The sequence below is a fragment of the Scyliorhinus torazame genome, chromosome 9 (assembly GCF_047496885.1).
Source record: "Scyliorhinus torazame isolate Kashiwa2021f chromosome 9, sScyTor2.1, whole genome shotgun sequence".
Taxonomy (NCBI): Eukaryota; Metazoa; Chordata; class Chondrichthyes; order Carcharhiniformes; family Scyliorhinidae; genus Scyliorhinus; species Scyliorhinus torazame.
The window spans coordinates 208,172,658-208,186,079 of NC_092715.1; positions in this window are offsets into that span (position 1 = coordinate 208,172,658).

Below are 13,422 nucleotides of genomic sequence, written 5' to 3' on the forward strand. Positions count from 1 at the left end.
CACATGGTGGAGCTGCTTTATATAAAGGGGCGGATGGTCACTGACTCATTCAGCAATGTGAAACACAGGAGGAAAACATGGACTAAGGATGGCCAAGTGTATGTGTGAGGCAACAGTCATTGGTACTAAACTGGGACAAGTGCTACAATGTTGAACAATGCACAGGTCCAGGACAGGAAGAACCTACAAGGATACAATCACTTGAAGGCCACCCAGAGTTGCCATCCTTTTACTGACGTACACAAGCCCTTTCTCTCACTCCCCTCCTCCCTGAGGCTGAATGTAACAAATACTGGCAACTAGTCACATCCTTTTGTATAAAGGTTCGGTGAAGTTCTCCTGCCTCCCCACAGCACACTGTGTACTGGGAGGGAATGGCAACAGTCATGACACGAGAGCTGTGACTATCTTGTAGTTTGCTCCAGGAATCTTACAGTGGCTAACTGTACATAAACTCTAGAAAGAACTTGAATTAATAAACTAGGTTACAGAATGTACACCCATTTTCCCCTGACGGCCGAGGCACAGCAGGCCTTCGCCCGTATCAGAGCAGATATCGCCACGGCCGGGATGCACGCAGTGGACAAGACACTGCCCTTTCAAATAGGACGTCGCCCTAGCCGTCACATGAAGGCTACCGACCGTTGGTCAGTGAGGACAGTCACCCTCGTCACCCTAGCCGTCACCCTCAATCAGGCAGGCAGACCCGTGGCATTCTTTTCCCGCGCCCTTCATGCCTCTGAAATTCGGCACTCATCCGTCGAAAAAGAGGCCCAAGCTATCGTTGAAGGCATTGGAGGCATTACCTGGCCGGGAGGAGATTCACTCTCCTCACTGACCAACGGTCGGTTGCCTTCATGTTCAATAACACACGGCGGGGCAAGATCAAAAACGATAAAATCTTGCGGTGGAGAATCGAGCTCTCCACCTATAATTTCGAGATTTTGTATCGCCCTGGCAAACTCAACGAGCCCCCAGGCTCCCTATCCCGAGGTACATGTAGACAGACTCCGGACCCTGAACGACAGCCTTTGTCACCCGGGAGTCACATGGTTGTCCCATTTCATAAAGGCCCGCAACCTGCCCCACTCCGTCGAGGAAGTAAGGACAGTCACCAGGGACTGCCAGGTCTGTGCGGAGAGCAAGCCTCACTTCTACCAGCCGGACCGTGCGCGCCTGGTGAAGGCCTCCCACCCTTTGAACGCCTCAGCGTGGATTTCAAAGGGCCCCTCCCCTCCACCGACCGAAACACGTATATTCTCAGTGTGGTTGATGAGTACTCCAGATTCCCCTTCGCCATTCCATGCCCCGATATGACGTCTGCCAACGTCATCAAAGCCCTAAACACTATCTTTACTCTGTTCGGTTTCCCCGCCTACATCCACAGTGACAGGGGATCCTCATTCATGAGCGATGAGCTGCGTCAGTTCTTGCTCAGCAAGGGTATAGCCTCCAGCAGGACGACCAGCTACAACCCCCGGGGAAACGGGCAGGTAGAGAGGGAGAACGGGACAGTACGTAGGGCCATCCAACTGGCCCTACGGTTCAGGAACATCCCAGCCTCTCGCTGGCAGGAGGTCCTCCCTGATGCACTCCACTCCATTCGGTCACTGCTGTGCACCTCTACCAACAACATGCCCCATGAACGTCTTTTTGCCTTCCCCAGGAAGTCCACATCGGGAGTGTCACTCCCGACTTCCAGCTCCAGGATCAGTCCTGCTCCACAAGGCGGACCCGTTGGTGGAAAGGGTGCAGTTGCTCCATGCCAACCCCCAGTATGCCTACGTGGCGTACCCCGACTGTCTCCCTCAGGGACCTGGCACCAGCAGGTTCCACACACGCACACCCTTCCGGCCCGGCGCAACCCTCCCCTCCCCCGGCGCTCCCAGCATTAACCCCACCAGGACCATCTGTCCTTCCCCTGCCCACGCCCGAGGATGAAGAGGATTTCGGCACGCTCCCGGAGTCACCGAACATCAGGCCAGCATCGACATCGCCGCCACCGCTACGTCGCTCCCAGCGGAACATCAAGGCACCAGACCGGTTAAATCTCTAACTGGCACCGGACTTCAAAAGACATGTTTTTTCTGATCAAGTACTGTAAATATAAACTCATTGCTGTATATAGTTCTCCACCACCCCCACTGGACTCAATTTTAACAGGGGGTGAATGTGGTAAACCACTGTTGCACCTGTAAGGTAGGACCTGTATTACAGGTTCGCCGGTAGGCCCTGCCTGCTGGCTCCGCCCAGTAGGCAGAGTATAAATATGCGTGTCCTCCATTCAGCAGCCGTTTCGCCAGCTGCTGTGGGAGGCCACACATCTTAGAGCAATAAAGCCTCAGTTGTATCCAACTCTGGTCTTTGTTGAATTGATCGTGCCTCACCCGATAGCATGTTTCCTGATCCGGCGGAGAGTGTAGCATCAGTCAAAACCTGGGTTCGGCACCGGGTGCCTTTCCTGTTCCGATGCTCCGGTCCCCCACTGGCGGTGGTAACATGCTAAACGCCATGGATGCAAATGGGCTGGAAACCTGAGTCTTCACCACCCCTGTTGTGCACCGATCCCCACAAGGGATCTCCTCCCAGTGAGAATTGGTGCAAGGTTTCCCATGCTTGGCCCTGTCACAGTACTGTGGTGTGTCAAGGGGGTCTGTGCATAACTGAGGTGCCCCCCCCCCCCACACCCTGAGGCAGCAGATGTAAGAGAAGGGTAGGTGAAAATGCAGTGATATTTTACTATACTGCCTGGACTGCTCTTCGGCTTTCAGGAAGGGTCTCTGATGGGGGGGGGGGGGTCTGATCGGGGTTCCCTGATGGGGGAGACTGGTGGGGGTCTCTGTTGGAGGATCTCTGGATGAGGAGCTGGGGGGGGGGGGGGGGGGGTCAGTGGAGGGGGGGTCGGGTCACCCTCATTCATGTATGCTGTCGGAAGGGGGGGTAACCCCAACATGTCAGTGGAGGGGGCAGGATGTGCATTGTGGGGGTGAGGGGGACTACTGCTGGACCTCGATATCGGGTCACCCACTCAAAATAGTGGCTCAATACTGGGATTACAACGCAATCAAGTGAGCTCTCCTCAATGCATGAATTAGTATGGTAAAGGAGAGAGACTTACACCTAAGCGCTGCTCCTAGCACTAGCGGAGACCAGGGGCGAGGCTGCACTTAGTCTCCAGAACGGAGAGTCCAGCCCACTATCTCACAGAAGCCTGCAGCTTTGTGGCTGCCAGTCATTGACAGGAATTGATCTGAGGGAAAAGCCCGTGCTTGCTCGGGTGAACCCTCACCCTTGTCCCCAGATTGTTTTTTCCAGGTCTTGTGACCCTATCGTCCAATCGCCCCTTAAACACCATGCAAACCATTGATTACTGGTTCTTTAGTAATAGGGAGCTGTAATCACTGATAATACGTGCAAGGGCAAAAGTTAGTCCACCCAAAGAAATCTAGCTATAAATATATTTTTAATTAGGCTTTCTGGGGAAGAGGGCATTAGCTGCTGTTGAATGATAAGAGTCAAAGTCACACTTCTAATTAAAAGCTTCACTTGGTGGAATAGCCGCATGCATGAAATCTGTAACAAGGGGCAGGATTCTCCCCTACCCGGCGGGGCGGGGGGTTCCGGCGTAATGGAGTGGCGGGAACCACTCCGGCGTCGGGCCTCTCCGCACCTTTAGGGGCCAAGCCCTCACCTTGAGGGGCTAGGCCCGCGCCGGAGTGCTTTCCGCCCCGCCGGCTGGCAGGAAAGGCCTTTGGCGCCACGCCAGCCGGGGCCGAAAGGACTTCGCCGGGCAACGCATGCGCAGGAGCGTCAGCGACCGCTCACGGCATCCCACGCATACGCAGCGGAGGGGTTCTGTTCCGCCTCCGCCATGGTGAAGACCGTGGCGAAGGCGGAAGAAAAAGAGTGCACCCACGGCACAGACCTGCCCATGGATCGGTGGGCCCCGATCGCGGGCCAGGCCACCGTGGGGGCACCTCCCAGGGCCAGATCGGCCCGCGCCCCCCCCCCCCCCCCCAGGACCCCGGAAGCCCCCCGCGTCGCCTGCTCCCGCCATTCAAAAGGTGGTTGAATCCACGCCGGCGGGAGAGGGTTGGCAGCGGCGGGTCTTTGGCTCATCGCGGGCCGGATGAATCACCGGGGGTGGGCCCGTCGACCGGCGCGATTCCCGCCCCCGCCAATTCTCTGGTGGCGGAGAATTCGGGACACGGCGGGGACAGGATTCACGCCAGCCCCCGGCGATTCTCCGACCCAGTGGGGGGGTCGGAGAATCGTGCCCAAGATAACAAAGTAACACTGATCCTGTTAGCCTAACTGAAAAAGAACTTGCCAACTGCAGCTATTTGAAAAATAAAAGTCCAGTTAGATTGCCCTTGTATGGATAAAAGCAAATTACTGCGGATGCTGGAATCTGAAACGAAAGAGAAAATGCTGGAAAATCTCATCAGGTCTGGCAGCATCTGTAGGGAGAGAAAAGAGCAAACGTTTCGAGTCCAGATGACCCTTTGTCAAAGCTAACAGAGTGTGGTAGTATGACTAGGGGTATTACGGTACCTTCAGAGGTGAGCTGCCATTGGTGCAGAGGACTCGCTGCCCATTGGCCCAGGTAAGTCATGTGCCTCCTCGTGTTCCCCGGCAGTCGGCCATTCTTCTGTACGTCTGCTGTCGGGCACACATCTTGTGTATTAAAGCCTTTTGTTTGGATCGCGTCTTCGCCTCGTGTCCAATTGATGGTGCATCAATTGAATACAAAAGTTTTAAAAGATGGAGCTTCGTATCAAGCTGGAGTGCCTTCGGCTCAGCACGCACGCAGCAAACGCAACAGCTGAATTTAAACACTGGCTGGCGTGTTTTAACAGTTATTTAAGCACAGCCGAAAGCCGCCCATCGAGGGAACAAACTTCATACCCTCCACTAATGCCTGGGCACTGCCGTGTACACACTCATAGAGGACAAACCAGACTTTGACGCAGCTATGGACTTACTAAAAGGACATTTCATTTGGCCGGTTAACCAGGTCTGCGCATGGCACTTGCTGGCCACGAGACAGCAGTTCCCCGGTGAGTCCTTAGATGAATTCTACCAGACCCTCCTTGTTCTGGGGAGGAACTGCCCCTGTCCACAAGTTTCTGCGGCAGAGCACACCGAACTTTTAATTCGAGACGCTTTCGTAGCGGGTATTCAATCTACCCAGATCCGCCAGAGACTCTTGGAGAAGGAAACTTTAAGCCTCGCTGAGGCGCGGGCACTCGCCTCCTCTCTCGATATCGCAAACCGCAACGCCCGCGCCTACGCTCCCGACCACGTGGCAGCCCCCTGGGCGGCATGGAACGCCACCCCCCCACCTCCGCAGACTCTGACCCCCCCCCCCAGGCCTGCGCTGTTGGGCACCCCGATAAACCCAAGGGGCCTCGCTGCCACTTTTGCGGCCAGGCCAAGCACCCCCGCCAACGCTGCCCAGCCCGCGCAGCAACCTGTAAAGGCTGCGGCAAAAAGGGCCATTACGCGACTGTTTGCCAGTCCAAGGCGGTCGCTGCAGTCCCGAGCAGCGACCACGGGTCTCTCTCTCCCCCCCGGGCTCCTCACACGCCCCGTGCGGCCCGCGGACCTCGCTCCCCCCACCGCCATGAGTGACCACTGGGCACCGCCATTTTGGGCCCCCGACCCCACATGCAATCCCAGGGTGCTGCCATTTTGTTCACCCCCCCCACCATGTGCAGCCGACGGGCGCCGCCATCTTGGATCGGCACCGAGGACCCCGCAAGTGACCACTCGCTGCCGGATGACGACTCGGAGTTCCTGCCTCGACTCGCCTCAGTAACGTTGGATCAGTTGGATCAGCAAGCTTTCCACGGCGACCACAAATTTTCCTCAACGGTCACGAAACAAGCTGCCTGTTGGACTCAGGGAGCACGGAAAGTTTTGTCTACCCCGCCACGGTAAGACGCTGCGCACTTCCCGTTCATCCGGTTAGACAAAGAATCGCTCTGGCCTCCGGTTCGCACTCGGTCCAGATCACAGGATGCTGCATAGCAGACCTCACGGTCCAGGGGAGGGTGTTTAAAAATTATAAGCTCTTCGTCCTTCCCCACCTCTGTGCGTCAGCACTCCTGGGGTTAGATTTCCAGTGCAACCTCCAGAGCTTAACTTTCAAATTCGGCGGCCCTATGCCCCCCCCCCCCCCCCTTACTGTCTGCAGCCTCGCGTCCCTCAAGGTCGATCCCCCATCCTTGTTTGCAAACCTCATCCCGGATTGCAAACCCGTCGCCACCAGGAGCAGACGGTACAGTGCCCAGGACCGGATCTTCATCCGGTCTGAAGTCTAAAGGCTAGCAACAGCCCCTGGCGAGCACAAGTGCTGGTGGTTAAGACAGGGGAGAAAAATCGGATGGTCATAGACTACAGTCAGACCATCAACCGGTTTACGCAGCTGGACGCGTATCCTCTCCCACGTATCTCCGACCTGGTTAACAGGATCGCGCAGTACAAGGTTTTTTCCACAGTGGACCTTAAGTCCGCCTACCACCAGCTCCCCATCCGCACGAGTGACCGAATGTACACTGCGTTCGAAGCGGATGGGCGACTCTACCACTTTTTAAGGGTTCCTTTCGGTGTCACGAATGGGGCCTCGGTCTTCCAAAGGGAGATGGACCGAATGGTCGACCAACACGGTTTACGGGCAACCTTCCCGCATCTCGATAATGTCACCATCTGTGGCCACAACCAGCAGGACCACGACGCCAACCTCCGCAAATTCCTCCGTACCGCAAAACTCCTTAACCTGACCTACAATAAGGATAAGTGCATGTTTAGCACCGACTGTCTAGCCATCCTAGGCTACGTAGTGCGTAACGGAGTGATCGGACCCGACCCCGAATGCATGCGTCCCCAATTGCACAGACAAAGCCCATCCCCTCATCCAATCAGCCACGTTCCCCCTGTCGATGGAGGCCCGCCAGGCCTTTAACCGCATCAAAGCAGACATTGCAAAGGCCACGATGCGCGCTATCGACGAGTCCCTCCCTTTTCAGGTCGAGAGCGACGCGTCTGATGTTGCTCTGGCGGCCACCCTCAACCAAGCGGGCAAACCCGTGGCCTTCTTCTCCCGGACCCTCCACGCCTCCGAAATCCGACATTCCTCGGTCGAGGAGGAAGCACAGGCCATAGTTGAAGCTGTGCGACATTGGAGGCACTATCTGGCCGGCAGGAGGTTTACCCTCCTCACAGACCAATGGTCAGTAGCTTTCATGTTTGATAATGCACAGAGGGGCAAGATAAAGAACGATAAAATCTTGCGGTGGAGGATTGAGTTGTCCACGTACAACTACGACATCTTGTATCGTCCTGGGACGCTGAACGAGCCTCCTGATGCCCTGTCCCACGGCACCTGTGCGAACGCACATGTAGACCGCCTCCGAACCCTCCACGCGGACCTCTGCCACCCGGGGGTCACCCGCTTTTTCCATTTCATAAAGACCCGCAACCTGCCCTACTCCATCGAGGAGGTCAGGACAGTCACCAGGGACTGCCACATCTGCACGGAGTGCAAGCCGCACTTCTACCGCCCTGAATGAGCGCACCTGATAAAGGTTTCCCGCCCCTTTGAATGCCTCAGCGTGGACTTCAAGGGTCCCCTCCCATCCAACAACCGCAACACGTACTTCCTCAACATGATTGACGAGTACTCCCGCTTCCCGTTCGCCATACCCTGCCCCGACATGACCACAACTACAATCATCAAAGCCCTGCATACCATCTTCGCCCTGTTCGGTTATCCCGCATACATTCATAGCGATCGGGGGTCCTCCTTTATGAGCGACAAGCTGCGTCAATTCCTGCTCAGCAGGGGCATCGCCTCCAGCAGGCCGACCAGTTACAACCCCCGGGGTAACTGGCAGGTCGAGAGGGAGAACGGTACGCTCTGGAAGACCATCCTGCTGGCGCTACGGTCCAGAAATCTCCCAGTCTCCCACTGGCAAGAGGTCCTCCCAGACACCCTCCACTCCATCCGGTCACTTCTCTGAACCGCCACTAACCCAAACGCCTCACGAACGTCTTCTTGTTTTCCCCAGGAAGTCTTCCTCAGGGACCCAGCTCCCGACCTGGCTGGCTACGCCCGGGCCCATTCTGCTCCGGAAACACGTGCTGGTGCATAAGTCGGAACCGTTGGTCGAAAGAGTCCAGCTACTCCACGCGAACCCGCAGTACACGCATGTGGAGTATCCCGACGGCCGACAGGACACGGTCTCCCTCCGGGACCTGGCACCCGCCGGATCAAGGCCACACACCCCCAGCACCAGCCACTCCCCCCCCCCCAACCCCCCAACACCCACTGCCCCCAGCAACGACGCACCCACAGCTCAGCGGACAGGGACCCCCTCCCCCGGCCTGGCCCCCGCTAGCTCCAACTAGGGGTACGGACACAGAAACAAGATCATCGCTCCCGGAGTCACGGACGACCACCGCTCCGACGTCACCTACCACTCCGACGTCACCGGCACCACTATGCAGGTCAAGCAGGACATCACGGGCGCCCACTCGACTGATTGAATCAATGTGACCTACGGGTGGTCTTGGGGTGGACTTCTGGCTGCGGGTGGACTCTTGTGATTTTTTTGTTCTTTAACTATTCACCCATTTTTCCCCCCCCTGATTATTGCACACTGTACATAGTTATTGTTCTGTTCTCCACTTGAATAGTGGTTACGGGTCAGTGGGCAGCCATTGATGCAACGGAACGGTGTAAACATCTCTAGTCATACTACCAGCCTCACGTACTCACGCCCCCCCCCCCCCCCCCCCCACCCGCCCGATGCATTTTATTTTCTCTCTCCCCCCTCGGCTTCCTTTTCAACAAGGGGTGAATGTGGTAGTATGACTAGGGGTATTACGGTACCTTCAGAGGTGAGCTGCCATTGGTGCAGAGGACTCGCTGCCCATTGGCCCAGGTAAGTCATGTGCCTCCGCGTGTTCCCCGGCAGTCGGCCATTCTTCTGTACTTCTGCTGTCAGGCACACATCTTGTGTATTAAAGCCTTTTGTTTGGATCGCGTCTTCGCCTCGTGTCCAATTGATGGTGCATCACAGAGAAAGTGGGAAATATTTATACTGTGGAATGAGAATGAAAGATGAGTCATAGCCACAGAAACCTAGGGAAATGGGGTGCTAATGGCCACAGAAACCAAGGGGAAAGAATACCTATGGCAGTCCCCAGAGAGAACAAAATATGTGAAAGGCCAAACAGCAGAGAAACGAACATCAAAGGGTGAACTGTAGATGTGGGAAGTCTTACAACACCAGGTTAAAGTCCAACAGGTATGTTTCAAATCACTAGCTTTCAGAGCACTGCTCCTTCCTCAGGTGACCTGGAGGTGAGGAAGGAGCAGTGCTCCGAAAGTTAGTGATTTGAAACAAACCTGTTGAACTTACTGTGCTCACCGCAGTCCCAACGCCGGCATCTCCACATCATGTAGATGTGGGGGGAGAGGAAGGGGGAAGCAAAGGGGAGAAAGGGTAAGGAAAGGTGGATAAGATGGTGGGGAGGGAGGGGGGGGGGGGTTAATATACATTAAGAAAGAAAGAAATGGTAAAAGACAGTTAAAATGAAATGGGATGAAAACAAATGGGTCGAGGTGGGGTAGAGCTAATCATCTGAAGTTGTTGAATTCGATGTTGAGGCTGGAAGGCTGTAGCGTGCCTAACCGGAAGATGAGATGCTGTTCCTCCAGTTTGCGTTGAGCTTCATTGGAACATTGCAGCAGGCCCAGGACAGACATGTGGGCATGGGGGCAGGGTCTTTTGGTAAAATGGCAAGCAACGGAAGGTCAGGGTCCTGAATGCGCAACCTTGTATGTCCTTATATGTCCTTATATTAACATATAGTACCATTATGTAATCCAGAAACATACACATTATCAAAGACAGGATGAAAAAAATGTATTAAATGTGGCAGATTGCAATCAGTATTTGAGTTTGTAATGGTTTGATTTGAAGTGCTGAACTCAACTTGAATGCATTTCTTTTGTTGGGGTAACAAAAAATGTGGGAGTCTCACATACCAAACTTAAAGCAAGAACATACATTTATATTCTCATCAACCCAAAATATTAACTGCTTCTCTCTCCGCACCTGCTGCCAGACTTGCTGAGTGCTTCCAGCTTTTTCTGGTTTAATAATAATAATAATCTTTATTGTCACAAGTAAATGAAGTTGCTGTGAAAAGCCCCTAGTCACCACATTCCGGCGCCTGTTCGGGTACACAAAGGATGAATTCAAAATGTCCAAATTATCAAACAGCACGTCTTTCGGGGCTTGTGGGAGGGAACCGGAGCACCCGGAGGAAACCCACGCAGACACAGGGAGAACGTGCAGACTCCGCACAGACAGTGACCCAAGCTGGGAATCGAACCGGGTACCCTGGAGCTGTGAAGCAACAGTGCTAACCACTGTGCTACTGTGCTGCTCCTTTCATTCATAAATTCTAGATTCAGGAAAGGCTGACATCTGATTTGATTTGACTTATTGCCACGTGTACCGAGGTACAGTGAAAAGGATTGTTCTGCGTATGGGCCAGGCAGATCCTTCCATACATGAAAAACATAGGGCTTACGATAAATACACAATGTAAATACATAGACACAGTCATCGGGTAAAGTATACAAGAGTGTAGTGCTACTCAGTAGAGAAGATGTGTGAAGAGATCAGTTCAGTTCATAAGAGGGTCATTCAGGAGTCTGGTAACGGCGGGGAAGAAGCTGTTTATCGACAGGGCCATTTATACTGACATCTGTTGTTAGCAAATTGCTCGAACCTCGAATTCAGGATTACAAATGTGTATCTTTGTTTACAGAATTGCATGGATAAATTCAGCAACTACAGACCAAACAGTTTAACCTTGGTGGTGGGTAAACTTATAGAAAGAATAATCTGTGACAAAATTAAAAAATTTGACAGTGTGGCTCAGTTGAGGAAAGTCAGCACAAATTTGTTACTGCAAATTTTGTTTAACTAACTTGATGAGTTTTTTTGATAAGGTTTACAGAGAGTTGATGAGGGTAATGTGGTTTAAATGGAGCACATGCATTTGTGTTTAATGAAGTGCTGCATAATGGGCTTGCCAGCAAAGTTGAAAGCCCTGGAATAAAACGGGCAGTAGCAGCATGAATACAAAGTTGACTAAGTGACAACAAATAGTGATATTTCTGGAAAATATTTTTTAGACTGGGGGGGAAAATACAGAGGGGTTCCTTAGGGGTCAGTACTAGGACCACACTTTTCTTATATTCACGTCTTGGACTTGGATGAAAAGGGCATAATTTCAAAATTTGCAGATGACAAAACCTAGAAATATTTTGAATTGTGAGGAAGTTAGTGATGGACCACACGGCCATTAATCCTTCATTCACCCAGCGCCCGGGATGGGTGGCCAAAAGAATGGCCGCCGTAATGGGGCTCCCCGACTGCACGGCCTGTTCCCCCCCCCCTCCCCCACCTTCCACTCCCCTCTGCTGACCCTGGCAGACCGCACCTCCCCCCCCCCACACCTCCCCAGCCTTCCCACTCAACTGGCGATACCCACGGGGGGGGGGGGGGGGGGGGGGGGGGGGGGAGGAAACACCCAGGACCACACCAATAGCAGGCCCTGGTGGCCCTGGCAGCAGGGATGACTGCCAGGAGCGGGGGCACCGGCGGGGTGGGGGGCATGTGTGGCTGGGCTGTGCGATGCCAACCGGGGCAACCATGTAGCCCATGACACCTGGTTGTGCACAGGGGCATGGCCATGATAACTTTTTCTCCCCTCACCCCCTGCAGATTATCACGTTTGGGAACCAACCAGCGATGTTCACCGCTGTGGCGGGGGCTGCTGCATGCAGCCCTGTGGCAGCGTCAGCGGAGGCAGCGCAGAGAGGAGGTGGAGGCAGCAGCAGAGGCCCTGTCGAAATCACTGGGGATGGGGTGATGGGGATGGTTGCGGAATGGGGTGGGGCTGCATGAGAGGGGGAGTCCGAGGTGCGGCCCTGTTCCGGAATCTCACCTGCAGGAGTCACCGGCAAGGGTCCCAGCTCCTCCTCCTCCTCCCTCGGGGTGTCCGATGGCCCCCGGGCTACTCCATGGGACTGGGGTGTGAGTGGAGACAAACCGTGAGGCCCACGCCTGCCGCTTCCAATCCTAGAAGCCCGCTCTGGTATCGACCAGGGTCTGTATGTTTGGGGCCATGGAGCACAGGGAGTGGCCCATCCCTGTCTGGGACTGGGCCACCTCCTTCTGGGTCTGTGAGACGCTGGCCAGCATCTTGGCAATGGCGCCGATGCTCTCAGCAATGGCCTGCTGTGACTGGGCCACACTGAGGAGCGCCGCTGAAATCTGCAGCTGGCTCTGGCTCATGGCTGCCTGTGAGAGGGCAGCCCTGTCCTGGGCCATGGCCCCCGCCTCCACAGAATGACCCAGGCCTTGCAAAACTTGACCCATGTCCGACATCATCGCCCCCACTGCCTCCACCGCGGACGCCACCCGTGCGGTTTTGACCTGGATGGCACGCATGACCGGTACCACTCCCTGCTCCCACAGGCAGTTGGACTCCTCCACCTGCGTCTGCAGGTGCTTGAAGCTGGGCATCATCCCCTCCTCTGGTCCCTGGGTCCCTGACTGTACCTGAACTATGGGTGGGAATGGATATTCTTGAAACCCGGGACCCACCTGGGCGGCAGCTGGTTGCTGGGGCTGGGCTGCCCTCCGAGCGTCCGGCCCCTCGGCTGCTCCTACCTCCACCTGCTGTACCGGGACGGCTGTGCGGTGTTCACCAGTGAGTGTCCCAGAAGCCTCCTCACTAAATAGCCCAACCGAGGTGATAGTCTCGGAGATGGTGGATGGTGTTGGAGACAGCTGAGATGGAAAGTCCATGTCTTCATCGGACCCGAAGTCCGAGGTCTTTTGTGTCGTGGTGTGCTGTGTATCTGTCCCCTATGTCATGGTGTCCTGTGTGTCTGTCCCCTGTGTGAGGGGTGTGGGGGGGGGCACACGTGTCATGCAGAGCCCAAACAGGCAAGGGGGTCTCAGTTCGTGGCGCGCCTCCGACCTCCGCATTGGCAACCTCCCGCTCCTCCGGCCCGCCAACAATGTCTAGTGCCCTCTGCTCGGGCCCAGTGAGGGGACGCAGTTCTGGTGGTCCCCCTCTGGTCTTCTCCCGCACCCGGCGGTTATGCATTGACTATCCTTGGGGGGTGAGGGGGGGGGGGGGGGGGGGGGGGGGGTGGCAAACACAAACAACAACAATGTTAGACGGTCTGCCGCATGCAGCCCAAGGGTTTGATCTCTGATGGCATTGGTGCACAAGGCACACGGCCATTGCGGCTGGCATGGGTGGGTGCAGCCATGTGGGCCAGGGTCGGGGTGGGAGCGTCCCATGGGGGAGGGGGGGGGAGGG